At 35.2% G+C, this 14463-nt stretch overlaps 1 pseudogene; it reads right to left on the bottom strand.

The window, feature by feature from the left end:
- Positions 1-1420: 1420 nt before the first annotated feature.
- Positions 1421-14023, bottom strand: LOC107594683 (very-long-chain enoyl-CoA reductase-like; annotated as a pseudogene).
- Between the last annotated feature and the right edge of the window lie 440 nt (positions 14024-14463).

Genomic DNA, 14463 nt, shown 5'->3' on the forward strand with positions numbered 1-14463 from the left:
TATAACTTTGACAATACATTGCTTTTGTACTGCTTGAACATCAACAGTATGTGCTCAACTGAATTTGAAATCTGCAATTCCAACCTGAAACTTATGCAAATTTGCATCATCATTGTATTATTCCATCAAAGTTACTTTTTATTATTACTCTTTCTCAGGGTCAGCTGGCTGGCGCTCACTTTGTAGCATTATGCTTGGCTTGCAGGTGTTTGTTTTTTTTAAGGTATTTTTTGCATGCAGTGAATACACACTGATTAAGTAATTATGGCATTTATCAACAATCGACTAACTTGACCATATGAACCAGGTAAACCTTGTCCTCATGGTGTAGATCGCGAAAATCAGTAAAACTATGTTTCTGTTTTGGGGAATGAAGAGTTTCAATAGTCATTATAAAATGCATTATTGCATATTAAATCTATTTACTGATGAATACATGAAAACACTATTCTGCACGATTGTTATTTTACCATGTCTTGAAAATACTGACATTTGGAAACTGATGATCACTTATTTCTGGGAAATAAAATCTTCAGTAACATTTTATTTATGACACAAACACTCAGATATGTTCTGCAAAATGTTTTTATGGAATACAAAAATGAACAATCAACATCAATAAAACAGTATCACACTGTACACCATGTTTTCTTGGTGGTCTGTATAATTTTGCAAAATAATACACCCGCTAAAACACCTCTTTTTGCAAAAAGTTTCTGTTAGTATATCTTCCTCAAACTTGCAGTACAACCTCAGTCTGTTCTCAGTAAGCCTCTCTTCATAATTAATGTAATTACTACACTCTAAAAAAATGCTGGGTTAAATACAACCCAGCGCTGGGTGAAATATGGACAACCCCAGCTATTGGGTTGTTTTGACCCAGCAGTTGGTTTAAATGTTTAACCCAACCTTCTGGGTAGTAACCCAACCACTGGGTCAAAACAATCTAAATAACCTAAACCGGTTTGTCCATATTTCACCCAGCGCTGGGCTGTATTTAACCCAGCATTTTTTTAGAGTGTAGTAATTACTGTAATTACTACACTCTAAAAAAATGCTGGGTTGTATTTAACCCAGCATTTTTTTAGAGTGTAGTAATTACTGTAATTACTACACTCTAAAAAAATGCTGGGTTAAATACAACCCAGCGCTGGGTGAAATATGGACAACCCCAGCTATTGGGTTGTTTTGACCCAGCAGTTGGTTTAAATGTTTAACCCAACCTTCTGGGTAGTAACCCAACCACTGGGTCAAAACAATCTAAATAACCTAAACCGGTTTGTCCATATTTCACCCAGCGCTGGGTTGTATTTAACCCAGCATTTTTTTAGAGTGTAGTAATTACTGTAATTACCATTTCACACTTCCATCACAATCTTAATTGTGTCTGAATAAATCACAAGGTCTGACAGAGAAACAATAGACTTATTTTGCTGCTTATAATATGCTGTTTGATGAGGCATCCAATGACAAAAGTGCATGTAGGTTCATCCTTTCTACAATTGATCTAGAAGAAGAGTAGAATGATGGCTGTTCTCAAGTCAGGAGAGTCTTTGAATTGTTCAATGTAGGTTTTATGCTTTGCCCGAGCCCATATAGTCATCTGAATAAAACCCCAAAATGCAAAAACTCCCACTGCAGAAATATGAAAGATTCACAGTTTTATCAGGCAGATGTAGCAAAATATATATTTTGCTGCAATATAGTCAGAGATCACTAGTGGAAAATATTTTGCTTTTCTTCTAACATAATGCAGAATATCAAATGTAACTCGTTGATGTTACATCAGCATATATTATTATGTTTTTAAACTTTAAATAACTTGTTTATTTCCAGGTTTAGATTTTGAATCCCAGATTTTTACTGTGGTCTTAGACATATAGGCTGTGTCTGAAATTGCATACTCTCTAAATTAGTGACGACTGCTTTAGAAGCACTGCTTCTTCAAGCTTCAAAACCTTTGTGAATCATTTGTTTCGCACCAGTGGTTCAGAGCACGAAGTGCGTATCAAACTGCCAAAGTCATGCAATTTCAGTAAACGATGCTTTGTTACATCTCAACTGTTTTGAAATGTTTAAAAAATTTCAATGGTTTGTCTTTTTTTTGGGGGGGGGGGGGGGGATCTCTGTGAGCCTGTGAATCATGCAAGTTCATCGAGATGGTTTTTACCTGTTATCTGATAAATTTTTCCCAGTTCATTCCATTTTTAATAAGACATTTGTGTAATTAAAAAAGGAAGAATAGTTACTCTCTTATTGGCCTGTTAAGGCAAGTTCTCCGTAAAACAAACTAAACAAGTGCTGCTGTTTTTCGCTTACTATACAGTAGGCCCTTGGAAAGTATGTGTTTTCAGATGCAGCCTTGGGCTCTTTACTGTAGTGTGCTGAGAACGGTGTGTGATGGAATACTGTCTACCTGGAACACACTGTGTCATGACTGTGAAGCTGATCCATGATCCTACCTGGAAACAAACACAGATTTCCAGTTTTACATCACTACACAAAACACAGACAATATTCCTCAAAATCGCAGGGATATTTCATCCAGAGACGTTTCACATGCTGAGATACATGTGCTCTCCACAGGTGTGGACACAACCTCAGACATTCCAAATGTCTCATTTACTGCTTTTTTTTACATGAAACAAGGTTATTTTGTAAACTTGACAAACCTCATATGGGCAGGACACGAAGAAAAAGAGCCAAGTGAATGGATTATTTGTGGGATAAGGAATCTCTGCAGGCCTGAACCCTGTCGATGTGTTGAGAAGAGCATACGGTTATGTGGTAATGAAAATATCTAATATAGCTAAGAGCTAAGGATTCTGTCAGGAGAATGCATAGTCTCTGAAGAAGGTATTAATGTGACAGATCATTTCTCTTCAGACTCCCACACAGTCCTTTATGAAAGGAACAAAGAAATAGTAATTAATCACAATCACTAGGTTTCATTGTCTGTCTTGATCGGTCATGTTTACGCCCACACAACTACAGAGATGAATCTTTAGTAGGACTCACCATTACAGCTGATTAGATTCAAAATCACAGACCTGAATAAAATGAACAAAGAGATGATGTAGAAAAACAGCAATGTAAAATGAAAGCTACACTATGTAACATCTGGTCCTCTAGCGGTTCAAAAATAAAATGTGGATAACAATATTACTGTTCGCTGAACCACTGTGAACATGGATTATTGACATCTTATCAGAGTGGATGATCACACAAATAAGTTTTTTCTTGTTTGTTGTCACAATAAAATTTCTGCTAATGATGGGCACTTTCAAAACACACCGTGTGCGTCAAAACTTTTGCAAACCATTTTTGTCCCCCCAACCCTCTGATTCAAAGTTCATATATAAACTTCCAAAGCCACGAGATTTTGTCTTAGTTAAATCATTGTTTAGAAATGCTGTGAAATTTCAGTGATTCACCATTGTGAACCCATGAACTTTTACCTGATCTTGGATCAGTTTTATAAATGTGTAGACATTTGTCATGACACATTTGTATAATAAAAATGAAGCGTTAAAAGTTTCTTATTGGCCTGACTATCCAAGGGTATTAAATGATTGGTCAGGGGCGGATTTAGTGATTTGGGGGCCCCAGGCAAAATACAGTATATGAATGGGGCCCTATGTATTTGCACACATTTACGAATTTAGCCTTTTTTGTTGTGAATGTACATGTTATAATGGCTTCCTTTTATGTTGTAGACCACGAAATAGCAATTGATTTACAGTTTTCACAAAAACAAAATAAATTATAAAATAATAAACCTCACAATTAAGCCTTTAAACCACTTTTTAAGAAAAGAGAGTCGGAAGTATAAATTATGATATTAATTTAAAACAGTGTTAAGAGGGTGGATTTTCGCCTTGGTCTGAACAAAAACAACAGACGGGATTATTGAAAATGTACATTGAATCTCTGCCAGCAGGAAGCGCTTTTGGAACGTCAGAAATATATAGTGGTTTCCCCGGTAACGGCTGTAAACAAAGGCTCATAAATGCTACTTTATCAGATAAAATGAAAATGCCATGGAAAGTTTTCTGAAGACAGTCGGTTCCCTTCAGAGATTCATTCATGTAAAAACTTGAATTAGTGAGAATGAGAAAAGTGTGAAACAATATAGCCTATATTGAGGAGGAAAGTCCACTGATGACTGGGATGAGTATGATATTAATTTAAAACAGTGTTAAGAGGGTGGATTTTCGCCTTGGTCTGAACAAAAACAACAGACGGGATTATTGAAAATGTACATTGATTCTCTGCCAGCAGGAAGCGCTTTTGGAACGTCAGAAATATATAGTGGTTTCCCCGGTAACGGCTGTAAACAAAGCAGTGCTGCGCTCATAAATGCTACTTTATCAGATAAAATGAAAATGCCATGGAAAGTTTTCTGAAGACAGTCGGTTCCCTTCAGAGATTCATTCATGTAAAAACTTGAATTAGTGAGAATGAGAAAAGTGTGAAACAATATAGCCTATATTGAGGAGGAAAGTCCACTGATGACTGGGATGAGTTACCAGCGTAAGCCTGTGTGCCAAAGGCGGTCTAATTCTAAACTTTAAAATACACTTATTTTAGCTATTTCAACTACAAATTTAAATCAAAATGAAAAAAAAAAATTAAAAGGAAATTATACATTTACACACCTAAGGATTATATCAACCAAACAAGTAACTGCGTATGCATCCTCTACTTGAGTACTTATGAATAAGTAAGCAGCATTTAATAAACATATAATACGCACTGCTGCTCAATATTTAATCACAACTACAGATACATGATAATGATATTTACATTTGCTACAAGCAGGATACACGAGAAGTGTGTTCAACTCGGACACACAGACGGTTGTCGTGGTGATAAACAGTGTAAACAGCAACCGTTTGCCTGTCCGTGCTTAATGAAAAGCATTTTAGGGGGCCCTTGGCTTATGGGGGCCCAAGGCGGCTGCCTACCTTTGCCTAATGGGTAAGTCCGCCTCTGTGATTGGTTAATTGCATTTAATAGATTACAGTTTCAATAAAACATTTGCTGTTGGTTTGAAAACTGAGTTTTCATTACATTTTTACCATTTACTTTATATCCCATGAGGCCACAGGAAAGGATAAGTGAATGACAGTTAAGCGATGCAACACTGTAGGTCACATGATCATATCAACATTGCGGATGTAGCCTACATCCAAATTTTATTCACACCTGTATTCATACTACAAGGAACATACTTTTTTAAATGGTGGTGAAGTAAGTTCAAATTTAAATGTAGTACCTATTCAGACCGTATACGATTTCAGATCCACCGTTAATTTCTCACTGTACCGATATGACATAACACACATGGGCAAATTTATGTATGTAAGCAGTTTTTTGCAAATCCGTCTCAAAATCATTAAAATATGAATTTTCATTACAAGTTCATCCAATTTGGGTAAAGGTATGGTTTGGAAGATGGACCTTTTTTTAATCAAAGATGTTACAGTAGCCAGGGCCAACTTAATGAAGCTTTAAATATTTAATAATATTTAAAATATAATACTAAATAATTCATATTACAGATTTTGACATACATACCAAAAACATTGCCAGTGCAGAGTAGATTTGAAGTCTCCCATAGGCTAGAGAAACAGAAGTTAAAATCAGATGTTATTATGAGGCTCACAGACTAATGTAATGTGTGACATAATGAGCACTTACTTGGTGGGGTGAAGAGCGGATGGATGATGTAATACGCCTGCCATGCTGCAAATCCCCAGGAATACAGACAGAGCTACAGAATCACAGTTTTCATTCATGTAAGGATTGTGTCTAATATAACACACAGTCACTGCTCAATACTGAACCCAAACCTCAATTGAATACTTTAGTTTAACTCTATTTAAGCTCGCTCATTTGCATGATTAGAATTCACATGTCCAGGCAATATTTTGAACGACTCTTCCATATGGTCAAAGCATATGTATTCTGAGTGTGTTGAAAGATACTGTAGGGGCATAATTTAAACCAGCAAGATGATGCTTAATGGAAAGCAGCCAAATATTTCCCCCAAAGCTCCTCAACGCTTCACTGACACCACTGAACTAATGCCAATGTCATAAGCACTTCAGACACATTAGCTAATGTGCCAAAACAGGAAATACTGACATTTTCGTATGACAAAATACAGACATAACATTACCAGCATGATGGTGCGTAGAGGTAACATTCAGTCAGAAAAGCGATGGATAAAATAGTTTCCACAAGCCTCTTAATGTAATGAAGAGAGTGGCAACAGCAAGCCAGCTTGTATCAGCAGGGTCAAATATAAACCACAAACGGTTTGCCACGCCTTTGGTACATTATTCAATATTAATTTCACATGAGCTGCATTTTTTTAAACTTAAAAATGGGATTCATGCAGTAACATCTAAAGTCAAAAATACTATTTAACACCACTGAACCAATCAAAATACATTAGGTTACGCTAACAAAACTGAATGCAATAGTTAGATCACACTGTAAAAAAAAACATTTTTTACGGTTTTAACTTAAATTTACAGTTAAATACCGTAATTTCATTAACTGATATAACGTTAATATACCAACCTATTGAAGTACTGAAATCTGTATTGTAGCTTTGTAATACACTGATAACCACCAAATGCAGGTGGTGATGAGAAAGTCACATGATGAACCAAAGTCCATCACAAGCAGCTTTTAAATAATAACATATATAGAAGGTGCACAGTGTCATTCACACAAACGCTAAACACCATCATGGTAACACACATGAAACTGAAATAATGCAATAAACATTCATTTAACAACATTAGGTGTTACATACAACCCTAATATACAAAACTGATAAGAAAAAACTAAGAAGAAACAGTTATTTCAACAACAAAACATCAAATTTGAAATGTCATGCGGGGAATTCTGGGAATGTCAATTTATGGTTATTCACTGTGAATTATGCTGATTTTTTCACTTCCAAAAATGGTATACTACCGTAAAATTGCATGTACTGTCCAATACAGTTTTTCAACCTATAGTAGGGAAATTTACCGTCAACCATTTAACAGGTTTTTACTGTAGCATTTTTACAGTCTTTTACCGTTAAATTCACAGTCATTTTTTACAGTGCAGGTATTTAAGAAATAGAAATTTAGATTAGATTTGTATTAGCGTGTTAAATATTCTGTCCATAAATAATATGAATAAGGTTTTTCACTCTGAACTCACTTGACAACTTTAAATGGACTTCGGGTGAAGTCATACTCATGCATGTAGATGTATGGAAGCCGATAGTAGAACAGCAGGTAAATGAAAAGCGGCCCGAGACACTCTGCCAGAAACACCTGCAATCAGCCCCCAATAGAAACACCATTACTGTCATACACACTATATGAGCTGCTATCTAAATGAGCGTGTATCAGACTCGCAAAGCAAATATGCCCAAAATAATTAAATAAAACATAAATGTAAAAAATAAAATAAAATAAATTAACAATAATAATTGATGGATGGGAAAGTTTACCTGGATGTAGCTTCAGCTCCTGTCTTGATGGATAAAACTTGGGGTCTGCAGGGATTTTAAGAATCTTTACAAAAGCTTGTTCATATTATTTTACATATGTAAGCTTCACAGCTTGAATAAGCATATCATTTAGTTTTTGATTGTGCAAAAACAAAAACACTTTTTGTGCAACAATGTCTTGATCTCTGCGATGGTGGCATTGGGCTCCACCTGAGAAAGTTTAAGAATTTTTAGTTTAAGAGCTGTAACTCCCAGAAAAGAGGCCTTTGTTTACTCATATGTAACCCTGGACCACAAAACCAGTCTTAAGTCGCTGGGGTATATTTGTAGCAATAGCCAAAAATACATTGTATGGGTCAAAATTATAGATTTTAATTTTATGCCAAAAATCATTAGGATATTAAGTAAAGATCATGTTCCATGAAGATATTTTGTAAATTTCCTACCATAAATATATCAAAACCTCATTTTTGATTAGTAATATGCATTGCTAATATCTTCATTTGGATAGCTTCAAAGGCGATTTTCTCAATATTTCGATTTTTTTTGCACCCTCAGATTCCAGATTCTCAGCCAAATATTGTCCTATCCTAACAAACCATACATTAATGGAAAGCTTATTTATTCAGCTTTCAGATGATGTATAAATATTTTTGTGGTCCAGGGTCACATATGATTTCTGACCCAATGCCAGTGTTGTGATCATTAACAAAAACTGAAACTATTAAAAACTTTTTGTTAATTTAAATAAGACTGAAATAATGAAAATGTATATAAATGTAAACATATAAATATGAAAAAACTTATTTTATATCAGTTAGTTGTCAAAGCAACATTTACAATTTTAATTTAAAGTACTAAAATGACAAAACTGATATCAAAATAAATAAAAACGAAATAGAAATATCATATTTTAAAAACAAACACTATTAAAAATGACAAAACAACAAAATCACTAAATATAAAATAAAAAATATATAATAAATTGTAAGATAATAAGATAATAATAAGATATAAGATAATATAAAATAATAATACATAAAAAAATATGATTAAATGCCATAATAGTAAGTTAACAATACTAAAATAACACTGCAAAATGCACCTTATCCAGGAAGCAGAGTTGTGTCTTGCTCTTGGGGTCTAGGATCTTCACCTCAAAAAAGACATAATTCTTATTCTTGCTGGCACCAGCTTTCAGGCCGTGGTCACATCTGGCCTTTATGAACTGGGCTACAGTGAAGAGGCTCCTTAAAATCCACACATTCCATGATGCCCGCTGAGGGCTGTAGGTGAGCCCTGGTTTTGGTGGTTGGAGTACAGATGCAATCAGACCCTTAGAGTCACATGCTAAGATATGGAATGCTTATGATGACCTCACAGGCATATAGAGTTGAGTATCGCAGCCAGAGTATCTTGTTGACGTAGTTACATAATTTTGCTCAGGTTACCACAATTTGAGATTTCAAACACTGTCAAGCTTGCATGACTTTTCATTTCCAGAAAACAGGACCTGTTGTACTTTATTGGAGCATTTGTGATCTGTGTCTGCAGAAATGTGTTTGTCATGCACATGCACACAGATGCACACCCGTGAAGAGACGTGAGGGGCATGTGGATTTGGAGCTGCAGGCTGGTCTATATTTGTCTCATATTTGATGGTGTGGGGCAATTTATCAGCCCCGCTGCACCCTGCCTCACAGACCTCTGAACCCCAATAACACTGTCAACTATTATTTCATCAAGTGCTTTGAGTTTAATCCTTATGGTAAGTGGAGACGGTCCCCCATCCTGCTTTAACCGTATCCAGCCTTTTATTGATATTCTAGCCTTGATTACCAGCTTAAAGTATGAAGAAAAGTAGAGCAGTGCACTGAGATATCAGCTCTACTGTGAAATAGTAGACGTGACCACACACAGAGATCACGGAAACAGGCATTCTCACAAAACCTCTTATTCTTATCAAACAAAAATTTAGTTTTTGAATAATAATTATAATAAATAATAATAAATAGAATTTTTAAAAAATAACTATTTTTTATTTATTTTTATTTATTAACAGTTACTGTAAATGTATCACCTAACATGTTTACAACCAATGCCAGTATGGATTATCTTTGTTTTGTATAATTTTGTCTGAAAATTGACTAATGCAATAATAATTTCTGCCACAATATCTAAATAATCTACAACAGGTCTAATAATACTAATACTACTACTACTACTACTAATAATAATAATTAGGCTTACATTTCAACATTTCAAGAATTTCTTGAACATCTCACTTCAGCATGAATGGCTGTTAAGCCAAATAATTTATGTAAACAACAATTTTCTAAAATATTTAAAATATACTCTTAAATATGAAAATGATGTATTTCTATTGAATATGTGTGGGAATATATACAGTGGGTACGGAAAGTATTCAGACTCCCTTAAATTTTTCACTCTTTGTTATATTGCAGCCATTTGCTAAAATCATTTAAGTTAATTTTTTTTCCTCATTAATGTACACACAGCACCCCATATTGACAGAAAAACACAGAATTGTTGACATTTTTGCAGATTTATTAAAAAAAAAAAACTGAAATATCACATGGTCCTAAATATTCAGACCCTTTGCTAATCTGCAAAAATGTCAACAATTCTGTGTTTTTCTGTCAATATGGGGTGCTGTGTGTACATTAATGAGGGGAAAAAATTTACTTAAATGATTTTAGCAAATGGCTGCAATATAACAAAGAGTGAAAAATGTAAGGGGGTCTGAATACTTTCCGTACCCACTGTATATATATATTATATAATTATTATTATTATTAATGCATAGTTTTTAGTAAAGGAAGTTCAGGAACCAAACTTTGCAAATGTGGCAAGGCTAGTAAAATGCATATTTTGGTCAAAGTATTTTTATTAGATTTTGTTTTTTAAGAGATATACTTTTTTTAAGTTACTTCTTTTGTACACATCTCCATTGTTAAATTTATTTAAATATTATTTAATTTAACACCTTATTTAATGGTATTTTCTAGTGCTATTCTTTAGTCATGAATTAGTAGTACCTAATAGGGTTATGGTTAGAACCAATAACCATAATTGTATATAGCATAACCAAAAAAAAAAGTCAATTTCAGTAAAGCTAGGCCTACTAATTTATCTTAAGTTAAAGTTATTAAATAATGAACTAAGTATTCTGTTAATTGTATCCCAGTGACACAAATGGCACAAAAACAGGCCATTAACTGCAGCAATATAACCTATCCATCACACTCTGATATTTTAGCTCTTCTATCTAAAACAGAACATCTGTGGAATAAAAACATAAAGCTAAGATGTAATTCAAGTAATTACCTCGAAATAGGCGACTCTATTAATGACTCCATGTCTCCTCCAGTCCTCCAAATGAAATCCATTCCACACAATCGTCTCCCAGCCTCTTAAAGAATCAATGTTTTCAGCATGTCCATATGAGCAGAAGAGGCTATAATTCCTCATATGTAACCCTGTCTTGCCTTTGTTGAATGAGATGTTATCAGCCCACTAAATATCTCCTGCTGAATCATAATGAGAATGTCAAATGGAGAGTAACTACTCTCCACTGCTGTAAAATAAATCGACAGTTGTCTCCAGTGATCAATACAGTAGATAATTAGCCATAGAATCAGGCATACATCAAGAGGTGCTGAGGAGGAGACAGCTGCGCTAATTAAACTGACTGAATGAACAGTGAAGCAGAGAGTAAATGCTGTTGTAATTGGATTAGATTCAATTAGGAGAAGATTCTTTCATAATGAACAACGAGTTCAGTTTACAGACATCATAGTGTTTTTGTTACACCATTTTTCTATCTTTCAAAAAACAAAACAAAAGATAAGTCTGATGATGGCCCTTGTTCAGGGAGACTTATTTTTGGCTCATAATTTTATTCCGTTTTTAGCCGGTAGGAGGTAGCACTCGCTCTCTCTTAACACTACACAAGAGCTTGTGGTTCTTGACGCTGTTATGTTTGCTCTGATAGCAGAATAATGCTGTTCAGTCCTAAAACCCTGAAATTAATTAGCATTTTTGAGCCATCAATTCCTTTGGAAACTTCTAATGGGTTTCTAGAATGGCTGTTTTCCTGTTATGGTTAACGTTACTTGAGACTGCAGCCATACATACGTAAAAGTTTATTTATTTTTACATTTTGAATTCGCTGTGAGAAACAGTAACAAGTTGCTGTATAAGGACGCAGGTTGTCGGATTCGGTAGGCCTAGTTGTAGTCCTTTAGCAGCAATTTGTTCGTTTTTATCATAGGTTCTCAACTCGAGGTCCACTTCCCGGCAGAGTTTAACTCCAACCCTTCAAATCAAACCCTTCTGAACAAGCTAATCAATTTCTTCGGTATTACTAGAAAGTTACTAGCAGGCGAGTTTGATCAAGGTTGGAGCTAAACTTTGCAGGAAATTGGACCCCGAGGGCCAGAGTTAAGAACTATAGTTAGTTTTTGGTTCCCAGAACGTTCCAGAACTAATTATTTTAACATCCTATAATCAATCTGAGAGGAGCTGCCAAGGCTGATTTTTGATAGTATTTTCCCCAATGGAGGTCTTTGTCCAGTTATTTGCATTTAGAGATAAAATGCAGATGCTTGTGAAACCTTGATACATGAGATAAATCAGTGATTCTTTCTATTGACCTTCATTTCCATGACCAAAGGGGAAAAGGACATTGAGATATGCTGATGATTAAGGGCAGCTCTAGGCTGGTTTAGCTGGAAGGGACACACTCACTTGAGACAACTAGTAGCTACTGGGAATCCTGAATCTTGAAAGAGTTTATATAAGACAGCAAAGGCTCACTTGCACTATTTTTAGCCATTAAATGTTTCGTTTTATGATATTCATTTTATTTTGGGCATAACACTCACAGACTACCATCATACTGAACATTGTTCTTGACATACTGTAGGTGAATTCAGGTAAACTGGGAGACGTTTTGCCATTGAGATGACTGAGACAAATATGTCCCAATTTACCTAAATTCACCTTATATGACACCTATAAATCACACTATATCTTGTTTTTTAAAACAGAATTTAAGAAGATAGACAGCCATGTATACAGGAAAACTAGGCTATATTGCAATAAATTCAAAGTGCTAATGAAAATGTAGTACAGTCAAAATTGGTATATACACTACCAATCAAAACTAGGACCAAGCATTTATTTAAAATAATATAGGGAAATACTATTATAATTTGAAAATGACTATTTTCTATTTTAATATATTTTAAAATAGATATATATATCCCTGTGATTGCAAAGCTTCAGTCTTCAGTGTCAGATGATATTTCAAAAATCATTCTAATGTGCTGTTTTGCCGCTCAAGAAATATTTCTTATTATCATCAATGTAAAAAAAATGATAATAATAAACACCTGTGCTGCTTAATATTTTTATGGAACCATGATACTTTTCCAGGATTCTTTGATGAATAGTAAGTAAAAAAAGAAAGAAAGAAGAAAGAAAAAAATCATTATGTGTGAACGGTACTGTAAATCTCTATATCTCGCTAACAGCAATGAATATATAATATATACATACGCGCGTGTGTGTATTGAACCAAAGGATAGCATAACAAATGGCTGTGCACAGTTATTGACACAGTTCATCACAGTTTATATGCAGCTGAAAGCTAATAAATGCACATTCTGAGCAATGTGACATGGTAGCTTTCTCATTTCACCATGTCTAATGTATTCAGACCCAATCACTCTGACAGTCCACCTGAGAGCTGACTCAACTTCATACGCCTGCAACACCCACAGGCCTGCTGCTCGCACAGAGGAACTTAAGTCCATTTACTCAGTTTTTCTCACTGTGCCTCCTCTATTCTTCTCGTCCATCTTTCTTTTTTTTTTTGGCTCTCTCTCTTTGCCCCTTCATTTTCTTCTTCAATGTCCGCATCACTGGCTGCCTGCTGGGAGGGGTGTTGAGAAAGTTAATTTTAGTGTTGGCCTTATATGCTATGCTTGGCCTGTCTCAGTCAGCACCTGCCCCATCTTTGATACGGGGTGACAGTAAATAAATGCACATTCTGAGCAATGTGACATGGTAGCTTTCTCATTTCACCATGTCTAATGTATACAGACCCAATCACTCTGACAGTCCACCTGAGAGCTGACTCAACTTCATACGCCTGCAACACCCACAGGCCTGCTGCTCGCACAGAGGAACTTAAGTCCATTTACTCAGTTTTTCTCACTGTGCCTCCTCTATTCTTCTCGTCCATCTTTCTTTTTTTTTTTTGGCTCTCTCTCTTTGCCCCTTCATTTTCTTCTTCAATGTCCGCATCACTGGCTGCCTGCTGGGAGGGGTGTTGAGAAAGTTAATTTTAGTGTTGGCCTTATATGCTATGCTTGGCCTGTCTCAGTCAGCACCTGCCCCATCTTTGATACGGGGTGACAGTCTGCCGGATTCATCTGCCCAGGAGCTGTCAGTCAAACGGCCAGTCATGGGCATTGTAGTCAACACAGACACCCCAGAGCTCCAGGCTAACCAGAGCCAGATCACACATGACAAATTACGAGGAGACCCTCATTCATTTTTCTCATAATAAGTTAGTGATTATATTGTCTGTCATAGAGACATGTGATGTGTGAATAGAACTGAATGGGCAAGTGGTGAACCGAGCCAAATTTCACTGGTAAAAAGACAATAAAGCTATGATTTCCCTTACAAATGAATGTTACTTGTTGTTTTATCTAAAAATTGTTTTATTTTTATAATTTTTTTCCCTTGGTAAACTAAAAAAAGCAGACTGAATCAGGGTTACAGTGTGTTTATTGATAAATGGAGGACGTCATTGATTTCCTGAGAGCTGCACACAGGTAGAGTAAATAATAAATATATTTTTGTATAATTTAAGTTTGATATTTTTTTCAGGTGATTCAGAGGGTATT

The sequence above is a fragment of the Sinocyclocheilus grahami genome, unplaced genomic scaffold, assembly GCF_001515645.1.
Source record: "Sinocyclocheilus grahami isolate Dianchi unplaced genomic scaffold, SAMN03320097.WGS_v1.1 scaffold188.1, whole genome shotgun sequence".
Classification (NCBI taxonomy): Eukaryota; Metazoa; Chordata; class Actinopteri; order Cypriniformes; family Cyprinidae; genus Sinocyclocheilus; species Sinocyclocheilus grahami.